The sequence below is a fragment of the Pleurodeles waltl genome, chromosome 5 (genome assembly GCF_031143425.1).
Source record: "Pleurodeles waltl isolate 20211129_DDA chromosome 5, aPleWal1.hap1.20221129, whole genome shotgun sequence".
Classification (NCBI taxonomy): Eukaryota; Metazoa; Chordata; class Amphibia; order Caudata; family Salamandridae; genus Pleurodeles; species Pleurodeles waltl.
In genome coordinates this window covers 1694502098-1694510397 of record NC_090444.1, presented here as the reverse complement: position 1 = coordinate 1694510397, position 8300 = coordinate 1694502098, and positions in this window count along the sequence as shown.

Below are 8300 nucleotides of genomic sequence, written 5' to 3'. Positions count from 1 at the left end.
AGTGGTACCATTACAAATGGTAAAACTGCCTGAGGGTCCATGGTGTAAAATTGCAATAGATTTTATGGGTCTGTTTGTTACTTTACCTTCTAAAGAAGCATATGCAATTGTTTTAATTTACTATTTTTCTAAGTGGCCAGAAGTCCGTATGGTGAGCAATATAACTACTCACACAGTCATTGAATTCTTAAAAGATGTATTTGCAAGAGAAGGTATTCCTGAAACCTTGGTTTCAGACAATGGGGTACAACTCACTTCTGAGAAAATGCAATCATTCTTTAAGAGCAGTGGTGTAACACATGTAGGTGGTGTAACACATGTCTGCATTGTATCATCCTGAAGGGAATGCTCAGGTGGAAAGATTTAACAAGGTGATTAAGGAAGCAATACAATTGGCTTTAGCAGCCAAGTTATCCTGGAAGGAGGCCATCCAAAATATGTTGCTGTCTTATAGGTTCACACCACTTTCAGTTACTGGGAAAACACCTTTTGAATTATTAAGAGGTCAGAAACCATCTTCCAAATTGATTCCTTGGTAGCTAAAGAATAGGAAACAAAGGGATCTGGATGGTAGTGATTTTGGTGTTGTGAGGGAAAAGGTGCAAGAATACCAAGGTAAAGTTTTGCGGAGATTTAACAGTGGGAAAACTATGCCAAAGTTGGTGGTTGGACAATATGTTTGTGTAAGAAATTATGGATTGATACATAAAGGGGATGCCCGGTGGTCACGGCCCGTGAAAGTTGTGAAGGTTTTGGATGGAGCTGTTCAACTTGAAGATAGGAGGGTACGTAATTTGCGGCATCTGAGTCTGTTCAAATCAAACTGTATTCCAGCTGGGAGTAAGTGCGAGAACCTGGATGAAACAAACAGATACTTGTGGGGAGATGATTCCATGTTACAATCGGATGGTTTGTGTTCAAGTGGTATGGATGAAAATGTGTCTGGATGTTGTGAAAATGATACACTACCTATTCGTAAAAGTCAAAGAGAACAGAAGTTACCTAGACATTTCGGTGAGTTTGTGATGGGTAAATAAGTGTTGTTATGGTAATTCTTTTGCTAGGGAGATATAGTGTATGTTTGTTATTTATTAGAATATAACAGTACTAGGAAGTTTTATTTTGGGAAAAGATGTGTGGCGCGGCTTGTGGATCGAATATTATTGATCAACATTCGATCCACTTTGAACTAAGAATGTAAGGGAAGGGAATGTTCGGGGGTTGACGGTTGAAGGAAGGATAGCAGCGTGCAGGGCAGACATTGCTGGACATCGCTCCTGTAAGGACCCGAGTTTATAACGTTTCTTTTGTAACAATTAAATAAAGAAGAATATACTTACCATCCAATCTCCGTCTTAATATGCCCACAGCAGGAACTGATCAAACTAACATCAATGGGGGTCCTCACAAAGGGACCATCCTTGACCTTGGTTTGATTTGTTGTGGTGCAGGCAGCAGGTCTACTCACAGAAGTGAGGTACCATTTTTATTGAGAGACTTGAGGGGAGAATGCCGGGTGGAAGGAGGTTTGTGGCTCCCTGCAGATTCTAGAACTTTCCATCACAGAAATGTGAGGAAAACATGTTTTTAGTCAAAGTTTAAGCTATGCAGGGGAGTCTGGATAACAAAACATGGTGCGAACCACGCAAGTCAGCCCACCCTGGATAACCCTATAGGTCTAGTTTTAAAAAATGTAGAGGCTTACTAGGTTTTCCTAGGTGCTGGCTGAGCTGAGGTCCAAAATCCACAGCTAGGCACATTGCAAAAAAAGGGTCAGTTTTCAGTGGAAAAATATGATGTGCCACATTGTGTTTTGGGGCATTTCCTGTCATATGCACTAGGTCTACCAACCCAAGTGAGGTACAACCCAAGTGAAATACCATTTTTATTGGGAGACTTGAGGGAATGCCGGGTGGAAGGATGTTTGAGGCTCCCCTCAGATTCTAGAACTTTCCATCACAGAAATGTGAGGAAATGTGTTTTTTAGTCAACCTGTGAGGTTTGCAATGGATTCTGGGTAACAAAACATGGTGACAGCCACAAAAGTCAACCCACCCTGGACACCTCTAGTTGTCTAGTTTTTAAAAATGTACAGGTTGGCTAGGTTTCCCTAGGGGCCAGCTGAGCTAGGGTCCACAATCTACAGCTACTCACAATGGAAAAAGAAGGTCAGTTTTGGGTGGAAAAATGAGTGCCCATGTAGTGTTTTGGGCGGTTCCCTGTTCAGGCACTACGTCTACCCACATAAGTGAGGTATCACTTTTATTGAGAGTCTTGAGGGAAGCCGGGTGTAAAGAAGTTTGTGGCTCCCCCCAGATTGTAGTACTTTCCATCACAGAAATGTGAGAAAAATTTGTTTTTTTAGTCAAAGTTTGAGGTTTGCAAGTCAGTCCATCCTGGATAACCCTAGGTGTCTAGTTTTTTAAAATGTACAGGTTGGCTATGTTTCCTTAGGTGCTAACTGAGCAAGCGTAAAAAATCTATAGCCACCCACAGTAACAAAAAAAAAAGAGGATCAGTTTTGCATGGAAAAATGTGCTCCGTCCATGTTGTTTTTTGGGTCATTTCCTGTCACGGGCACTACATCTCCCCCTCCGCATGGGACAACACCTGGGGGCCTGCCACACTGGGAACCGCACCGACCATGCACGCAACCTGGGATTCATCCTGGACTCATCACTAACAAGGACCCAGCAAGTCAATGCTATCTCTTCCTCCTGCTTCAACACCCTCTGCATGCTTTGAAAGATCTACAAATGGATCCCCACTGAAACCAGAAGGACGGTGACCCAAGGCTTTGTAAGCAGCAAACTGGACTACGGCAATGCCCTCTATGCAGAAACCACAGGCAAGCTCCAGAAAAGACTGCAACGCATACAGAATGCCTCCGCACACCTCATCCTGGACATCCACCGCTACTGCCACATCACAGCCCACCTGAGAGACCTACACTGGCTCCCCGTCAACAAGAGAGTTACGTTCAAACTCCACAGCCATGCTTACAAGGCACTGCACAATACCTCAACAGACGGCTCTCCTTCTACACCCCAACCCGACAGCTTTGCTCCGCCGACCTTGCCCTTGACACTGTCACACACATCCACAGAACGACCACCGGTGGCAGATCGTTCTCCCACCTCACCGCCAGGATGTGGAACACTCTTCCCACCCACCTGCGACAGGCACAGGAATTACTTACCTTCAGGAGGCACCTCAAGACATGGCTGTTAGAGCAGCCCCCAACCATCAGTGCCTTGAGACCCTCACGGGTGAGCAGTGCGCTTTACAAATGCTCTGATAGATTGATTACATCTACCCACACAAGTAAGATATCACTTTTATCAGGAGACTTGTGGTAATGCCGGGTGGAAGGAAGCCTGTGGCTCCCTCCAGATTCTAGTACTTTCCATCACAGAAATGTAAGGAAAATGTGTCTTTTAAGTCAAAGTTTGAGGTTTGCCAGTCAGTCCACCCTGGATACCCCTAGGTGCCTAGTTTTAAAAAATGTGCAGGTTGGATAGGTTTCCCTAGGTGCTAGCTGAGCTAGGGTAAAAAATCTAGAGCCACCCACAGTGAAAAAAGGGTCAGTTTTGGGTGGAAAAATGTGCTGCATCCATGTTGCTTTTTGGGTCATTTCCTGTCGTGGGCACTAGGTCTACCCACACAAGTGAGGTACTATTTTTATTGGGAGACTTGTGGGAGCATAGAATAGCAGAACATTTGTTCTTAACAATTGGACTTTGCTGCATTTGTGCCTTTCAAAAGTAAACCAGTATATAAGAAACATGACATTTTGAAAAATACTCTCCAAATCATTCACTAGTATGGGTACCCACAAAATCAGAAATGTAGAGATAACTACTGCTCCTGAACTCTGTATCTTGAGCCCATTTCAGAAATACTTACGTTTTCATGATACTCATTATTCACTCTGTCTTTTTCGCTATAAGAATTGGGGTATACTCGGTACTCAATGAAACCCCATTTACAGTGCAGCTCAGTTGTTTGTTCCGGGTACCTTTGGGTATTGAAGAACCTACAAACCTCTATATCCCCCTGGGCATAAAGAGGGGTCTACGGAATGTAATGGTATACTGCTTTTGTCAACCTCCCATCATGACAAAAAGTTAGAGATGAAAATGTTGTCACAAATGCCCATTTTTCTTACACATTTTCAATATTTATTTCAACAGTATATGACCCCTTGATGAATCTGGAATTATGCCAAGTTTTCAGAAATTATAGCTTTTTCGAATCACCCATGGGTTTCACACAGGTTTCCATCACAATCTGGAAGTAGTTTGAGAGCACAAAAAAATAGGGAAAATAGGCTACCTTTTAGAACTGTGGTACAAAATTAGATTTTTTCATTCAGCTTTGCATGTTCCTGAAACCTGGGAAGATGATGACTTTAGTACAATAAACAATTTCTGGATGCCAATTTAGGGAATAAAACACATTAATTTGGAGCACTTTTTTCCCTATTATTTTTCTCCAAAATATAATTTTATATTTTGCCTACTTTCTTGGTCCCCCTGAGGGGAATCTCCAAACACTGGGTTTCCTCAGAATCCCCAGGAAGCTGGGGAAAAAAACCGCAAATTTGGGGTGGGTACTTTATCTAGAAAAAAGGTTATGGAGCCCTAAGCGCTAACTGCCTCAAATAGCCTAGTAAGGGCTCAGCACTGGGGGAAGAGGGGGTTTAACAAAAGGGGTTAAACATTTTCTAACATTGTTTATAGAATACTGGTTGTTCTTTAACTTGGTAACATGCTCTCCTTTCAACAAATGATGCTCTTCATGTGTGTCCTCCAACTACAGTAATTAAAATGTGTTTACTTACCTTTAACAAGCAACTATTTCATATGTGCCAACAGACCGTATTCAGGCAAGAAACTCCTGATTTTTTTAAACCAAAAATGGCTTTACTTTGACATCTCCTGCCTGAAATTGCCTCTCCTTTAATATAAGTCGATGGGGGAAATACATTCTCCTAATTATATTTCTTAAATCTCTCACTTTCCTCTTCAAAAATGTTGACATTGATGCTACTTTAGAAAGTTCAATCATAGAGACTCCAAACTACGTCAGCCTAGAGCGCCCCCGCTTTCCCCGCAGGGACTCAGCATGTAACATGGAGAGTGTTATAAGATTCCTAACGGTTGAATGTTCTAATGCTTAGCTGTAACTCCTCTTCCTGACACAGATGAGGCTGATAATCATGCAACTCCTATGATTCTAGCAAGTAATATAATTATTCTCCCCGTTCTCATTTCTTAATGTATACAGAGCACAACCTTGCTTCTGTCTCACACCAAAGAAATTAACATACACACTATATGTTATCCCTGCAGATCATCTATTGGAATATATTGCCAAAAGCCAGACAAACTGCTTATTGAACACAGTTATCGACTATAAGAATGTTTATGGGTAAAAAAGTACATAGTTCAGGCTATTTATTCAAAGTTTAATAATGATTCATAATTTGGATTACAGACAATTGTTAAAATGATTTCAAAATTAAACCGGAAAAATTGGGAACCACCACATTAAACACCTAAAAACGTGACCTGATAAAGCTGGACATTTCACATAGGAAATTATTGGATGACGGTTATTTTATCAGCATATGGAAACTCACAAGAAGTAGTCCTTATAAACTCTGTCTCTCTTTCACAAACTGCATTTAACCTGAAACAGTGTTTTTGGATAGCTTACAACAATCACTTGCACTGGTGACGGCATGCAGCCAGATCTCGAAATGTAAAAGGACAGCTTCGCTTTTCCTTCATTTATACATTTTTTTATTGTTTCCTTTTGGACAGGATCTCACTAAATCCTTGGTTGTCCTGTCATAGGCATTTTCTCCTCACTCATTATCAGTGGTCCACTTTCAGGACTCTTAAAATAATTTACCTACACATTTTGAGTTAATTCTTTGCAACCAAAGGGTGTTTTTCATTTCATTGCTTCTTTTAATTTATTTAATTCAGTATATTTAATCCAATCTACTATAACCATATTTAATTTGCGTTCAGATCAATGTAAATTGATTTAAACTTTTTAACGATGTGTTCATTTATATGTATGTTTTTTTCCATATTTCTTCCATTTGTTTTTTTCCTTTCTGTTTCCTAAATTGACCCGCTTTCACCAACTTGTTTTGGGTTCATTCTCACTTTTTAGTATGAGCACGCAAACGCTTTGACTTGACTTGCGGCCCTGGCGCTTTGAACTGGCTCACTTATGTCAACTGTTTTACTTTTCATTTTCAATTTAAGTGGCAAAAAAAGGTCAGTTAGGAATTTACAGTGCTAATATGAGACCCTTTGCATTGCAAATGCTTGTTTGAAAATGTTGTATTGTTATTACTATGATTGATGTGAGCCCAAATTAAGCAACAATATACTTGTAAAAACGCAAAACAAATGTTGGCTTCAGTAGAATTATAGAAATCAAATCAATGTAAATGAGAAAAACTCTTTAATGAGTACTGACGAGATTTTGTCTTTTCACACAGGCCATCATATTTTTTATATAGAATTCCTTGTTCTTCTTTACGATGCGGCACATCTCAACATTCTTGTTAATTAAAACTCATGGTTCACTATCAGTCAAAATTAAGAATAAAGACTATTTTTCAAACTGTCATAATATTATCCAAACACTATCACCATTTACCTAATTTTCTATTCTAAAATTATTAAATGTATTGGCAAGCAAAACAATTAAGTTGAAACAAGCCTCTATAATTATTGTCTTTTAAACAGAGAAAAATGCCTTTTTACTACAGAAATTGCAAAGACAAGAAGGTCAGTAATGTGCTTTTAACCACTTCAGATGTCCTGCATCAGCACCTTAAGCATAGGGTGTCATACAGACCGGGACCAGAATATGAATGTCATGCAGAATGTGATGTGTACATTAGTGCTATTCAGACTATCATGTGCATGGGTGCCATGAGAAACAGGGCATGTCCATTGAGTCATGCCAAAAACTTTTGAGCTATATTTATATTTTATATTCACTGAAGCCAAAGGTTACAGGGACGGTATTGTTAGGTTCACGTTTTACACACACAAAACCATATAGTCAGAAGTTATATTTATACTTACAGCATACTTATGTTACGAAACTATAACTTGTGGCCAAACATTACTTTACAGCCAAAGGTATAGTTTCTTCAGATAAGAACAACTATAATTGATGAATTTCTATGGTTTTGGGTGTGTAAAATGTGAACCTAACTACAATGTCCCTGTAACCTTTTTTTTTTTCAGTGAATTTCTATTTTCTTTACGTAAAGTTATATATATAATTTCCATATGTTCATCCAACCACCGCCGCACATGCGGGTTTGGCTGCAGGGCCTGGTTGCCAAACCCCCGCATGCACTTAATCCCAAGCCACACACAGGGTTTGGTGTGTGAGTGGGTGGCTTTTTTTCTTTGTGCTTCTGATCTGCAGATCCATTGCAAAATTACACTGGGAGCCGACTGAGTGCCGTGGTACATCTACGGATCCCTGCATAGGCCAAGAAAAAAGCCTTTTGGACCAATGTCTTGCCCATGGACCCCTCCATCTGTCCTATGGGCTCAGGATACTACTATCCTGACCACTTGTGTGTTTTCAGACCTTAATTTTTCCCTCCCCCAGGACAAGCAACGAATAAAATGGCGTCCACAACTTTTCTCTCAAGTTGCGGCCAGCCAATTAGGACCTTGTTTATGGCTCCTGATCCCCCTAACGCTAGATATAAATAAATCTTTTTTCTTCTATAACTCAAAAACTACTGAACGAGTTTGCACCAAATTTAAAAAATATATATTTCTGGACCAAGATCTTTCTACCAAATTTGGTGTAATTCTCTTCAGCGGTTCAGGCTGTAGTCCTGTCTAAAATCCCTGTTGAAAAATTGCATGGGGAAAGCGTGTTTTGGGCCCGCCAGCCCCGACAAATCACCACAAAATGTTGAAAAAGCAGCTGAAGTGAGTAGCAAACTACTTTTGAAAATTTCATGAAGATTTGTCAAGCTCAGGGGCTTACCTTGGTCAGCAAGATTGGGGATGGGAGGGGGTGTGAGCTTCATATTTTCCGACAGTCAGGCTGGCATATAATGTTTAAATACATTATATGACAAACAGGGCCTAAGGGGCAGGGATAGGGAGAGGAATGTGGTTTGGTAGGAGTAGTAAGAAAGAAAACACAATATTCTGTAAATTAACTAATGTTTTTGAGGACTTTCAAACAGTGTGCGTGCATTTTTTGTCTGAGCGTGTGCGAAAATTCCTGCTGAA